General features: G+C 49.2%; 1 protein-coding gene across 1 annotated transcript in view; it reads right to left on the reverse strand.

Moving 5' to 3' along the window:
• Positions 1 to 13,742, reverse strand: part of FGF12 (fibroblast growth factor 12) — a 151,156-nt gene that overhangs the window by 113,944 nt on the left and 23,470 nt on the right. The window lies entirely within an intron of this gene.

Here is a 13,742-nt window from a genome sequence, read left to right on the forward strand (position 1 = left end):
CCTCTACCTGCTCTTCCTCACTGGGCTTCTCCCAACATCCAGCAACTCCCTCCACCTGCCCCCGTAGGGTCTTTTTCACCCATGGTTACCCATCTAATAGCCCTAAGCCACAGGAACTGCAAGGAACTGGAAGGAGAGGGAGAGCATGGACTTGAGATTTCATCCCAGGTCTTATGTCTGCATTGACAGCATGCAAGAAAGAGGAAAAGACCACATCCCTTGTGCTTTTAATGCGGAGCAGGAGCTTGAGGGCGAAATAGCCACCACAGAACAACCCCAGTTGTGAGCCTGAGACTGAATACACACACATCGTGCCCTTATTTGTCTGAAGCAGAGACCTGGTCCTCAGCACTTTCATGAACAAGACAACTCCTACAACCTTCCCCTCTCTAGGAGAGGTCAGCCATCCCCACTGTTCTCTTTGAATCCTATTTGATGACAGCCTGTAGCCCACTTTGGCCTACAGTTTCAGTAATGTAAGAGGTGCCTGATTCCCATGGACACTGAACCTGGTTGTGTCTGGCTTCACATCTCACCTGCTTGAAGGTGATGTGGTCTGGATGTAGAGAGGGGAGTGTGACCCCACGGTACAGTTTCAGGCACATGGCCTCCAAACCCCTGGGCTCAGGAGGTCTAAGGGGCTGCCCATGCTTTTGCCCTCTCCCTGGGAGGAAAGCAAGCTGCTCAAGCTGTGAAACCTTCTCACGTTGTAACCATGCAGCCAGACACTGATTCCACCAAAACCATTTTCAAGCATGTCAGGAAAAGCCTTTCAATTTAAAGTTTCCATCAAGCTGACTTTGCTGAAAGTCAAACAGATCCTTCCTGATTAGATCTTGGCTGAGGAAAACCAGCCCGATTATGTGATTGAGAACGATAAAAAGAAGGGAGGGAGAACGAAACCCCTATCGCGTTCCTCCAGCAGGGCTGTGGGACCGCCTGCTCCGCAGCAAGTCAAGGCTTGGAGATTGGAGACATCAGCCTCCTTAATGCACATGTGTTGCACTGGCACAGGCCAAGAGGGGAGGAAGGGAGAGAAGCTGTCAAGGAGAAATAACAAACTCCCTCCAGACCCATAAATCTCTTTATCTGCACATAATGGATTCTGCAAGACCTAAAGAGGCCTTGGAAAGTTGCCTGACCCCAAACTTTGCTTGTCCCTTCATCCAGCCTCCAAATCTGTAAGAAGCCCAGCATTTGCAGCCTGAGCCAGGTCGTATCTCAAATCCTGCTGGGTCAGAAAAGCAATGCTTCAAAGGGGCAGCCCATTGCTCTGTCACTCAGCAAAGGCTCCTTGCAGTTTGGAGAGCTCACAGGAAATGCAGTGACTCTGACAAAACCTGGTACTCCTGCTGCCATCAAGCTCTGCAGAACAGGAGTGCTGGGACATTAATCCTGCCCTCAGGATGCCTCTGAAGTTACCTGCATCCAGATTGCATCTTATTTAACCAAACCTGCTTACTTCTCCTGCATACTGCCAGGGCATACTCAACACTAAATGTCAATATGAGATTAAAGCTGTCATACAGCTAAGACAAGGTTTGAAGATTCCCTCATTCCCTGCTGACCTATAGTGCTGGGTAAAAAGGAGCTGGGTAAATACATCGCTTCCCCCACATACCCCTGGCCTCCAAACATGCCTCTTGCTATTTGCATTGTAATTTATTTCCCTCCCCAGCAATAAATCAACTTTGCTATCTCCCCAGTAAAATGAAATCCCATGTCCTCTCTCCCCAGACTCTCACAGCTGCTGCAATCCAGACACCAATAAAGATATCAGTGGCCTAGAAGGAAATCTAAGTTTGCCAAGGATACAAGAACTAATGCAGTAGTAATTAATGATCGCAGCAGGTCTGGTGAAGAGACTAAACTGAACTGACATGGAAACTGAGTTCATAGAAACAAGTTTAATTTTAAGGCAGCCAGATGAAATCTCCGGGGATAAATTGTGCACTCTCTATTACTTCAAGACTGGGCATTATTTTTTCCCCGGAAAGCAGTGACTCTGGTAATTGGGAACCATGAGAGAGATACAGCTGAACAGGAGCTTTTGCCACAGAACTGCAGCTAGGAGAGCCCAAGCCCATGGGTACATGCGTGGAGCAATAGGGAGCAGAAGCAGAAATGCTCTGTCACATTTGTGCCCAGTGCAGCAAACACAGGTATCACAAAAGTCACAAAGTCTGGTTGCCCATGCTTCAGAAGCAGCAGGGATCAGAACACAGCTCCAAGAGGGTCTGAGGTCTACAAAGAATATGGGTACAGTGAGACACTTGAGCAGTTCAGTCTCTTTGTTGCAGTAATAAGCACATCTACAGGGGATTCACATGGGGCCACCTTGTGAAAATGGTCTTGGTACTCAGCCATATTTAGCCTGTTAATACTGTGGCCACTAATAGTTTGCTGTTGCTGAAAATCTGGCCACAGAAGAAAAATGGCTGAGATCCTCTGTACCCAAGAGAATGACAGAGAAGACTTGGCCCTGACTGATAAATCTCTCTCTCACCTCTCAGTAAGAACATTTTTGAAAGGAGGGGCTCTTTCAATCCAGCAAAGTCAGAATGAGATCTGGAGGCTATGAGTCAAGGCAAGGCTCGTGTTTATTGTTAATAGCAAAGGTAATTCATCAAGAGAACGATATGGCAAGAGTTGTGATGGATTCGCTATCATCTCACCCTAGGAGCCAACCTCTTTCAAAAATAGATGAGCTGATATCATAGCACACAGGGTACAAAGGACCCTGGAGAGGTCACCCCTGTACTGTGCCAGCAGTACCTTCATCATCACTGACAAGGTTGGTCCGATCCCTGCGTAGGGACCTGCAGCAGTGGAAATCCCACAGCTCCCTTGGGAATGCAGCTCTGCACCACCCTCAGCTGAGAAAGGCTCTTCTTAACATCTAGTCCAAATCCCATTTATCTAGAAGTTTCTTGCCCTATTGATGTGCCTGTCACAGAGGACTTACTGGACTTGCTCTGTGCAGTCCTGACTTGAGTGAAGCAGGAAACCAGACTGCACAATCACAAATAGCCCCTTCCACCTGACTTCTGAGACTCACCCGGCATCAGTCAGTGTTAAAGCTAATATGAACAGAAATCCACTTTGCAGAAAATCTTGGGTTCAAAGTTATGTTTCTTCCCCACGAGGAATGAAAATGAGACCTTTTGGAGCTCACTATGAAATGCCAGAAGAGCAAGAAAGCACACTGCTATGGTAGGACTGCTGGTTTCACCACTTTCCAAGACCAAGACTCAAGTCTCTGCTTTTGCACTAGGCAGAGCAGGGGCACGAAACTGGGTCTTTAAATCCCTGTGCAATGGGCTCTTCTGAAATGACTATTTCCTTTCTCCCTCCCACAGTTTTGATAAAGTGGCATTTTTCAAGGAAAAAAGCACCACTACCAATTGTTTGGCTGCTCCTTCTACAGACACCCACCACAGCCTCCCAACCTGTATCACTTGTGTCTCCCTGACACAAATTACAGTTTTGGCCTTTTCTGCCCTCAGACTGCTGAACTCCAGAAGCGCTTAAAGCAGAAGCTGCCATAGCTGCTCTAACCACTTTGTAGGGCTCTTCTGGGGCTTTCCAAAAATAGCTTTTGGACACGGGCAACCCTGTTTCCTTGTGTCCTTTTTTCATGACCTCTCTACAGCTCCTATCTTGGACAAGGAATTCCTGTACAGTGTGATTTCCTTCCTCCTCTCTAGCCATGCTTGCCTGTCCTCCCCCTTCATATGCATGTTTCCTTTCCCACTTCAGGGAAAGAGTTAGTGTCTCTTTGGTCTTATTCCATCACGTAACACAAAAAACATTATTCAGTTAAAGGGCTGTTGGAGCCTGCTACAGAAAAGTCATTGATTGAATTCAGCATCCAGAGACTATCCCTGTAAAACAGTAGAGATAAGCGTAGAGAGCAATGCTTTCTATCAGACATGGAGAAACAGGCATGGACCCTGCTTACACATCAAAGTCTGTCCTGAAGCCTTCCCCTTCGAACGCAGCCAGATCCTTCAGGATGAGAGGACAGGATCCCTTGAGTTTCCCTTTTTACCCCCAAGAAGATGGCTGCAAAGTTGGGAATGCTCCCTCCCCGCCACCCCAGAGACAGTGTCAGCTGCCCCTCCTGTGGTACCCAGCACGATGGCCATGGCCATGCCACCTGCCCCGCAACATTTACAGGAGCCCGTGGGCACTTCTGGGGCACTGTCTGCTCTGTGACACTCCTGCCCCAGCGCAGGGCCAAGGGGCAGCCTCTGGTAATGAGATGAGCTGGCAAGGCAGCCAGCAGCGCTCCAACAAAAGGTGCTGTAGCGTTGCCAAGTGTTGTCGGATGCAGGGAAACTCACAACAAGAGCTTTCATCTTTCATTATGATTGAATGCTCCTCCTCTAGCCTGTTGAAAATACCATCTTCAGAGATGCTATGGGCTCATCGAAGTTCATGCAAGGTAGTACAAACCAGGGGGCAAGTTATTTGCATTTTCTTTTGGCAGAAGCTTATACGTAAGACTAGCTGTGCTTGGCAATTGGAAAATGTACAAGTGTGGGGGTGGGGAGCCTAAATTAAAAGCCACTTAAGTGGGTACTTGAGTAATTATTGGGAGGCCTCTGAAGAGACATTTTTGTCAGTAATTAAGGAGAACATGGCTTTGTGCTGGGTACAGGTGGCAATATGGCAACGGAGATCATCAGCACTCCACACAGAGATGACCAGCTATCCATTAGCTGCAGAGGCATGTTGGGATTTTCTGCCCAAAGAGCATCCTTCAAGGTTGAAAGAGGGCCAGGGCAATAGAGGGGCTGAAATCCTGATTGTCTTGTAGTCTCAGATCCTCTGCACCAGGGAACAGGATGTACAAAATTATTTTTATGAAGCCACCTAGCTCTTGCGGTCCCTGTTCCTCAACAGAGGTGGGTCCCGGTGATGCCTCTGTCTTTCTTCAGCAGCTCCAGAGGCCCTGAATTCCTGGAAAACCTCATCCAAAGGAACAGAAACAAAATGTCCTGGGCAGTTCCAGCCTTGAGGAGGGTTGGCTTTTATGCCTCCAGTCTGTGGAGTGGGCAGGTTAGTTGTGACTTGGCTCCAAGGATGCTCTCCCTTTCTTCACTGACTTGTTTTCATAAGCCTCATGTAAGCTTTGTCTCCCATTTGCTTGGCTTTTGGGATCTTTCTGTTTCTTAAAGAAAGCCAATAATACACGCTCCCTTCTCAGTGGTAGGAGCCAAATATATTATTTCTTCAGTCCACTATAGCAGACACTTCTAGGAACTCGTTCCTCTAAAACCCACTCCAGCCCTCCTCAAATGCTGTAAAGTGTGGGGTGCAAGAAGGTGCCCTCACATGAGAAGACTGATTTGACAATGAAGCGACTGAGAAATAGAGCAACTTCCACATGACAAACTCAGACATTTAGGAAATTAAGTGTGAAGATCTGTAGCTACCAGGGCAGTGTCTGCCTCCTCATTAAAGATGCAGGTAAAGAAGCCTGCAGGCAGTAGCAGTAAAAGGAGCATATGCAACACAAACATGTCCTTGTGAAGGAGCGTATTTCATAGACACTTCATTACCTTCAACAACTTTCAGGTCCTTGCTTATTCATCAGCAAGTCTTAACTGTCATGAGCCAAAAAAACATGGGCTGGGTTTATCAAAATGGACATAAATGAACTAGACTTCCAGATCTCACTAATGCGCCACAGATCCCCCCCGCAAGCTCCAGCCTTAGCCCCTTGTACTGTGAATGCTCTGTGCTGAACGTGAGGTGTGCAGGAGATCCCTGTGCAGCATGCACCAGCTCCCGCCCCAGTTAAACATGCCAGACCGAATCCTGCAAAGTTCCCCTTCAAAAAACATAGTTGACATAAGGAGGCAGGCACTAGGCATTTGTTCTAGAAAAGGCTACATGCTACTCCCAGCTTTATTATTTGCACTTGGATGGCTCCAGCAACTAATGCAATCCTCTCACTTTTCTTTCTTGACCCCTGGCACAATGTAGGGTCTGAAAAGTCTTCTTTCTGTTGTTATTTATTTAACCATTTCACGCGGACCCTGTCAGCTTGAATTTGGCCCGGCTTCTCAATTTTTTTTATTTTTTTTTTTGGGGGGAGTGGGGCGGGCAGGAATCAAACAGAAAATATGCCGACAATATTGTACAGCTTGAATGAATGCTTTTCTTTTTAAACAAAGGATGCTCCCTTGTGTTGCTGGAAACCCTGGCACTGGAGCAATGAAGAAAGTGAAACTGGCTACAAACTAAAGCGGAATGGACATGTTTCATAGATCTTCATTGCCCAGGCAGAAAGAAATGTAAACAGGGCATAAATTACAGCAGCCAGAGGACAGATAAGCTGAAGGACAATGCTGGCACAAGAGCAAATGGGTAGAAACTGGCCAAGAATAAATTTAGACTAGAAATTAGACATGGTTTCTAGCCATCAGAGGGGTAAGACATTTCCAATAGGACCAGTGGGCACCGTGAAAAGACCCTTTCTCTCATCTGTAGCACCGATACTTTTGGTCTTTAAACAAATGGGGAGACATTTGATGCACACTCAGTAGTTTTTTTAATGACCACTGTCCCTCTAACCTTTGCTAACTCTTCTATCTTAAAATATATCTATCCTAATAGCCTTGCTTATTGAATTGATGAATTAAAGTAAGCAATTATTGAGTGTTTTTATTTAGTGGCATCATTAAATAGAGCAAAAGAAAATAAGATCCCATAAAATACAAATGGTCTTATGTAAGTGTTGTTAGGGATGCAATGACAGGAGGGCATTCAGTCAAGTGTTTATATTGTTACTATCATTCAGACATCAGCTCCAAAGCTTATCTAATTTGAAAGCAACTCCTGCAGATCTTTCCTATTGATTGGTGCAGTCTGCAGAGACACCACTTCCTACAAACTCATTCCAGAATAGGGAAGCTGTCAGCTCCCACGTGTGGGGTCCCCTGGCCAGCTGGTACTCACATGTGTCTGCATGTGTCTTTTCTGCTTGCCGGATACTTTGGGGATACCCAGTATCACCTGGCGGCGGGGGGAACAGGTATTCTGTTGGCAGGGTGAGTTACGAAGAGACATACCCTCTGCTCTTCACCCCAGATCTCCCCTGACCAGGGCTGCTGGTCTCTCATCTTAGCTACTACTCAGCCTAAGTAAAACTTACGTTTATGCCTGTAATTTCTGCACTGAACTGCTATATTGCCAGTTAATGTTGTTTAGAAATGAATTGCTGCTGCATAATGTACAGCAGAACAACAAATGCACATTGGCCACATATCACAAATCAGATAATTACCAACCAAGATATTCTTACGCGTGTTCAACCTCTTATACGATGTAATAGGACACTATCAAAATAGAGCTCACATTACAATGACAGTTTTGGCTTCTAGCACTTTGGCTTTTATTGTAATAAATTCTAATTTTCTGATTTTTATCTGCTCCTCCCCCCCTGCTCCTAGTGGCATAGGAATTATGATTATGCCAGCTCTAAAACTAGACTGCCTGTTTTTAAAGCAATCTTTCTGCCTGATTCACAAGCACAGCACTGAAGCATTTGAGACACAAACATTGCAGATCATCCTCAATGCCAAGAGTAAAGCACCAAGTTGACAGGCTTCACTTCAACTCCCACGTCCACCACCAACCTGCAGAGTGACCACAGGTGCGTACCCTCCTCCCCATGCTTCAAATTCCTCCCATCCATAAAACGAGGGTGATGATACTGTTTTTGTGAGCCTTTACCATAGGAAAGCTTGCAAAGATACTTTCCTCGGGGGGGTCAGATGGATTTCAGGGTGGGATTTTTCAAGCAATAACAGCAAGGGGTGCTGACAGAGGAGCCCCCACTTTCTCCATGCTCGCACAGATGGAGCTGTCGGGAAGGGCCCCCCTTTTGAAAGGACCAACACGCTCTTCAGCTGACACCTTTCACAGCATCCCCTCGGCGTCCAGCTCAGGTCCTCTCCACCACGAGGTGAGACCCTGTCATATCTTACCTCCCCCTGCGAGGCTGTAAGGAGAGGGCTTGGCACTGCTGCTGCAGAGGAGCCCCAGCCCCACCGGCCATGCTCTCTCCCCTCACCAGCTCTTCCAGTGTATTTACAGCCCTCAGGATTTCTGTGGCATTGCTGTAAATGACAAGGTTGGCACCTCCCTTCACGAGGACTTTTTTAGCCCCGCAGTCCCTCCGCACCCACTACAATGACACAGGAGCTCAGCAGCCCACAAGCAGGGGAAGAGGATGGAGGTGCCAAGCCAGGCTGGGGCACGCTTGACCCTGTGCCCCAACAGCCACCAGGCGAGCAGCAGGGACCCAATTATCCCACCCAGACCCCCACAGGCCTTGGGGTTGCATCAACAAAATAATTTTAACTAGTAAGAGACACTTCTCATGGTTATCGGAGAAGCCCAGTTCTTCCAGCACGCTGAAAGGGTGGTCAGACCTGCAGCCTCCATCCAGCTCCTGGGAAGCACCAGGGCTTCACAGAGATGTTTCCCACTCAAAGATCCTTTTCCATCCTGCATAAACAACTGAGGGATCCGACTATAGCAGCACAGCAAGAGCGACTGTGCCCTGAAGGGCTGAAGGATTAAAGCTCTCAGCATAGGCAATGTCAGAATTTTTTCAGTGTTTTTCTGTGCATGTGGGGAGAGTGAAAAATAAAAAAAATACGTAGTGTTGCACCAAGTCGTCTTTTTTTCCTACAATGAATTAAAAAAAACCTGGAAAACAGGTTTTGGGTTCACAGTATTGGGTTCACAGAACTATTCTATTTTGCTTGAAAATAATCTGGTTTCTTTTCCACAGTATTTAACCCTTAAAAGGTTAATTTTGAGGAAAACCCAAAACTGTTTAAATTTTCCAATGTATTTTTTTTTGTTTGGGGGGGGGGGATTGCAAAATACCTTGGAACTTGTCTCATGGAAAAATTTGAAGTGTAATTAGATAATGGTTTGGAACAAAGTAAAGCTCCTCAGGTTACGATTTTATGTATTTTTTCTAAAACTGGGGAAAGATCTCATTTTGCCTCTAAATCTAACATTGTTTTTTGTTTTGGAGGCACCGTGCATCGAAGCCAAAGCTTTCCCAGTTTTGTTTCCAATGGTCTGTGGGTTAGAGCAAGCCTATTTTTTAATTCTTTCTATATGGAATAGTCCAAATCAGGTCTTTATAATTGAGATTAGAAGGGGCTCAATTAATCCCTTTTGTAACAAAGGTGCACAATCCCAGGGCATGAGGATCCACAGGCTGACATGCAACAGAGGGGAAGGCAGCTACATACGGGAGCTGGAAAGGGAGAGAGCCTGCCATGCAAGGTGAACCAACCACACCAGCGTTGCTGCCCAAACGGAGCAAAAATACAAGAATCACCAACCAAATGAGGAAAAAAACAAGCTTGAGTTTCTTTTCACCAAGCTACAGCACTGTCCCCCTGGGGCTGACCATGTACCACGTACCTCCGCTGCCCCAAAAGACAGAAAAAGCCTGCTACCCGGCAGCAGACTGGTCCTGTACCCTACGCAGTAGTGTGCACTATTTATGCTGCAAGAGACATTGAGGGTTCACACTTAATGCACAGCGATTTAAAAAAATGAGGATAAAAAAATCACTGCCTATTTACATCAGTCCAGATAGTTACATGCACCCCTGGATTTACATGGGAATGACACCACTTTGTGAAGCATCCCTCCCCCATCCTTTCTTTAGTTCCATCATTTTTAACGTCTGCAAGTGCTTGCAAAAAACGCCCCAGTTATCAAACAGCATATATAAACAGTATGTAAAAAAGCTACCAAGCACATTGGCCGGGGGTGGCAGTCGGCTGCGGAGCGGCAGTGCCGTCCAGCGGCGGCTGAGCCACCACTGCTCCGCAGCCGCACACGCACCGCAGCCTGAAGCCAAGCATCCCGGCTCGCGGAGTCACTTGTGTCCCCCTGCCCCCAACTCAAGGGAAAAGGCAGGGGAAAAAGAGAGAAAAAAAAAGGAAAAAAAAGAGAAAAAGAAAAAAAAAAGAAGAAAAAGAGGGAAAAAAGAAAAAGAAAAAAGGTAAAGAAGAAAAAAGGAAAGAAGAAAGGAAAAAAGGAAAGAAGAAAGGAAAAAAGGAAAGAAGAAAGGAAAAAAAAAAGGAAAAAAGGAAAGAAGAAAGGAAAAAAAGGAAAAAAGGAAAGAAGAAAGAAAAAAAAGGAAAAAAAAGGAAAAAAGGAAAGAAGAAAGGAAAAAAGGAAGAAAGGAAGAAAGGAAGAAGAAAGGAAGAAAGGAAGAAGAAAGGAAGAAAGGAAGAAGAAAGGAAGAAGAAAGGAAGAAGAAAGGAAGAAGAAAGGAAGAAGAAAGGAAGAAGAAAGGAAGAAGAAAGGAAGAAGAAAGGAAGAAGAAAGGAAGAAGAAAGGAAGAAGAAAGGGGAAAAGGGGGAGAAGAGAAAAAACAAAAGAAAAAAAAGAAACCCCCCCCCCTAGAATATAAATGCAGAAGAAGGTTTTTTAAAACTATCTGAAAGACCTTTATTCATTTAGACTGGGACTTCTGCACACCAACACCCCCACAAGCCACACTGGGAGCCTGAGAGCGTTCACCCTTTGAGCAATGTCCTAGCACAGCTGCCGGGCCCAGGCATCCCTCTGCTGCCTGCTTGCGCTGCAAGGAGCTGCGTCTCACACAGGCAGCAAAGCTGCCCCGGGAGATTTTACCAGGGACCAAGACTTGCTGTAGGGTCAGCTGGAGAGAAATGGGGCTGCTGGCAGCCAGGAAATGCTCCTCTGAACACCCGCGTTCAGGAGGAGGGAGGGAAACGAGGGATCCACTCCGGTCCCGCAGCGCTGGCCGGGGCAGAGCTCGGGCGGCCGCCCACCCCGCTTCCCGCCCGGCAGAATTTGCAGCCCCGGTTCTCTGCGTGCAGCAAACCGGCACCTTCACCGCACCCCAGATAAAACTCCTCGGACTCAAGCCTTGCAAGCTGGGGGCTTTCTGTTGAACAGAAACTTGAAATAAACAATTTCGGCTCAAACCTGGGAAATAGGCGTGCCCTGGAAATCAGTGAAAGAAGGGAGGGGTGCTGAGCGCCTTCGAAGGAGGCGGCCGAGGCTGTCGGCCGGGGAGGCCGGGCCGCCTCCCGCGCAGGCCGCGCCCCGCGCCCCAGCACCCGCAAGCGCGCAGGGCCCGGGGGGGTCGGGGAGGCCGAGGGGGCCGGGGAGGCCGAGGGGAGCCGGGGGGAGCCGGGGAGGCCGAGGGGAGCCGGGAGGGGCCAAGGGAGCCGGCGAGGCCGAGGGGGACCCGGGGGGAGCCGGGGAGGCCGAGGGGAGCCGGGGAGGCCGAGGGGGACCCGGGGGGAGCCGGGGAGGCCGAGGGGACCCGGGGGGAGCCAGGGAGGCCGAGGGGAGCCAGGGAGGCCGAGGGGAGCCGGGGGGAGCCGGGAAGGCCGAGGGGACCCGGGGAGGCCGAGGGGAGCCGGGGAGGCCGAGGGGGACCCGGGGGGAGCCGGGGAGGCCGAGGGGACCCGGGGGGAGCCAGGGAGGCCGAGGGGACCCGGGGGGAGCCAGGGAGGCCGAGGGGAGCCGGGGAGGCCGAGGGGAGCCGGGGGGAGCCAGGGAGGCCGAGGGGAGCCGGGGGGAGCCGGGGAGGCCGAGGGGAGCCGGGGAGGCCGAGGGGAGCCGGGGGGGGCCAAGGGAGCCGGCGAGGCCGAGGGGGACCCGGGGGGAGCCGGGGAGGCCGAGGGGAGCCGGGGAGGCCGGGGAGGCCGAGGGGGCCCGGGGAGGCCGGGGAGGACCCGGGGGGGAGCCAGGGGGAGCCGGGGGCCCGGGAGCCGCGGCGGCTCCGCCCGCGCAGCAGCGCCACCTGGCGCCCACGGGGGCGCGCTCGCCCAGGCCCTTGCGCAGCGGCGCCGCCAGCACCTGCGCGCCGGCCCGGGCGGAGCCGGCCCGGGGGGGACCCCGCTCTCCGAGGCCATTTCCTAAGGCGAGAGTTTCCCCGGGGCTCTTCTGCCTGCCCGGGCCCACCGCTTGCTCCCGTTCAAGTGTTCACAGCTTTGCGTGGTTCTGAGCGGGGCTCTTCCCTTCATCCAACGAGCGGCTCTCGAGCCGGCGCGCTCTGGGCAGGTGTGACAGGAGCGCAGGTGCCCGGTGCGGCGGGCGTCAGGTCAATGAAATGATCCGTCTCATCATCTCCGCCTTTGAAAAAAGCCATCTGCATGTGGTTCGACCAGGGTATTTGGTGAATTTGTGCCATTTTACAGCGCTAGCTTGAAAAAAACTTGAAAGTACTGAAAGGAAGGAAGATGTTTTCCTCTGCAAGTCAAACGCTTGCCTATTCTTTTATTCAGAGTGCTTTATTCTAAGTATTTTTACCAAGTTAGAAACAGAGTGTGTTTCTTTCTGTCAAAGTTTTGGACTAAGCGTTTCAAATCTCATTCCTTCCCTCCAAACATTTTGGCACTACATCTGTTGTTCTCCCAGCGCTAAGTTAAACTGCCTCTCCCCTTCGCAGCACGCAGCCCTTGTGCTCCGTACCTAGCAAATCCGCGTGCAAATTCTAAGCTAGAATTGCTTGCTGCTAAATGCAAAGGTCTATAACTGACACTGGAAACACCTACTCGCCTCCACAGATCTTGCTCTGCTTTACAGACTCCAGAAAACTGAGTGCGTACCAAGGTCACCTTCACTCCCCGCTGAAAATGCAACCAGCAACAGGGTGGAACAAATCACCCATTTAACAGTGCAGAGCAACAGCCTGCAATGTCCCTGCCAGACCGGCCAGGGGACAGCACAGCAAAGGAGACAGGGATTTTCAAGCAAGCCATAGGCAGCCAAGTCAGAAGCTGACCAGAGGCTTGGAGTGGGCATCATTAAACACCTTGGCCTTGTTTTACAGCTAATCAGAGAGACCATATGGGTTTCGGTGGGGTTTTTTTACCCCATAAGAGGTACGCAACAGTTTCTTACACGCTCCTTCCCTCCTGCCTAGTCCTGGTCACCGCAAGCCAGGACTCACTCAGAAGCAGGAGGCAGCTACCCAAATCTGCACCTGCAGTTGTTTCATACATAAAATTTGCAACAAGGGAGGCAGCTTTTGCCCCTTTACCATTCTTTCTAGCATATCTAGCATAGTTATCCTATACAAATGGTGAGAGCTGGGAAGCCTAGATTCTGCACTTCAGCTGTCTGAATATATGTCCAGCAAAATCTGGTGAGTGCCTCGGGGTATGCCGCCAAGCAGTAAGGGACACCACTCACACAGATGTACTACCACATCAGCTCCGGATATTACAACCTGCAGGGTAATGTAGGTGCACAGATTACAAAGAAAAACATTAGCTAACTAGCTTGGCCTTCGCTGTATTGCTTGTTCATTTGTCTGCAAGCAAGTTGTGAAAGTCCCCATTGCTCTGTTATTCATAGTGATTTGTTTATGTTGCCTTGAGCAGTTCTTGCTCTGCCAGTCATGCAAGCCCAACATTTGTAATTTGTCCTATAAAATAGGAAATTAACGTAGGAAAGAGGCTGCATACAGCTTTCCACTGCAGCATTAATGTCAAGCGCTATATTCCATTTTAACGGAATAAAATGGGTTTGTGCTGTACTGGCTAGTTGCTTGCCTGGGCAAAGGAAATTTCCACGGTCCTCTTGATCCCACATCCTGACTCCACAGCAAGAACTGAGAATAGCTCATGGGGCAAATCTTCTATTTTTTTTTTCTCAGGAAACAGATCTATTCAATATTTGTTCTTCAGGAGATCTTCAAAATTTGC

This window comes from Pelecanus crispus, chromosome 9 (genome assembly GCF_030463565.1).
Source record: "Pelecanus crispus isolate bPelCri1 chromosome 9, bPelCri1.pri, whole genome shotgun sequence".
NCBI lineage: Eukaryota > Metazoa > Chordata > Aves > Pelecaniformes > Pelecanidae > Pelecanus > Pelecanus crispus.